This window comes from Gavialis gangeticus, unplaced genomic scaffold (genome assembly GCF_001723915.1).
Source record: "Gavialis gangeticus isolate Ggan-Ray unplaced genomic scaffold, GavGan_comp1, whole genome shotgun sequence".
NCBI lineage: Eukaryota > Metazoa > Chordata > Crocodylia > Gavialidae > Gavialis > Gavialis gangeticus.
The window spans coordinates 134,637,215-134,638,245 of NW_017729024.1; positions in this window are offsets into that span (position 1 = coordinate 134,637,215).

A 1,031-nucleotide genomic window follows, 5' to 3' on the forward strand; every position below is an offset into this window, starting at 1 on the left:
TCATGCATCAACAGGGGCATCACTAACAGGTCCAGAGAGGTCTTGCTCCCCCTCTATGCGGTGGTGGTCAGGCCGCAGCTGGAGTACTGTGTCCAGTTCTGGGTGCCGCACTTCAAGAGGGACGTGGAGAACCTGGAGAGGGTCCAGAGGAGGCCGCTCGTATGGCTGAGGACCTCCGTGGCCAGCCCTATGAGGAGAGGCTGAGGGACCTGAATCTCTTCAGTCTCCACAAGAGGCGGCTGAGGGGGGATCTTGTGGCTGCCTACAACCTTATCAGGGGCCACCAGCAGGGACTCAGGGAAAGTCTGTTCACCAGGGCCCCCCTGGAGTCACCAGGAACAATGGCCACAAGCTGAGGGAGGATAGGTTTAGGTTAGTTATTAGGAAGAACTACTTCACTGTGAGGGTGGCCAGAGCCTGGAACAGGCTTCCCAGAGAGGTGGTGCTCTCACCTTCCCTGGAAATCTTCAAGCGGAGACTGGATAGGCACCTGGCTGGGGTCTTATGACCCCTGCCACCCCCAGTGCTCCTTCCTGCCCATGGCAGGGGGTTGGACTAGATGATCTGTCTAGGTCCCTTCCCACTCATTGATTCTATGACCCAAGATAAGACTCGCAGAGACTAGTTTCTTATACAAGAACAAAACTCAGTAACAAGATGTCACAGTCCAAAGTCCACCTTTATTCAAGTTGCTTTAAAGAGGTCAGCCCTTAAGAAAAAAAATTGTTTACAATCTTATTTGAAATATGGAATTACATCCAAATACATACACAGGTTTCCTTCGCTTTATGCGAGTTCTGTATGTATGAGTTGGTTCTTATGTGACGACCCTTTTTATACCAAAAATTCGCTACGTGCAAGGTAAATTCACTCTTATGCAATCAGTGTGGTGGTAGCCTGCAGTAAGCTGCTTTGTGCAGTGCATTGTGGGAGTGATGCCATAGGCCAGGGAGTGGCACCATGGGCTGACCCCTACTCCCAACAACCCCCTGCCCTGCTCATGCCCCTTGCTCCCCCCAACCCCAGCTGCA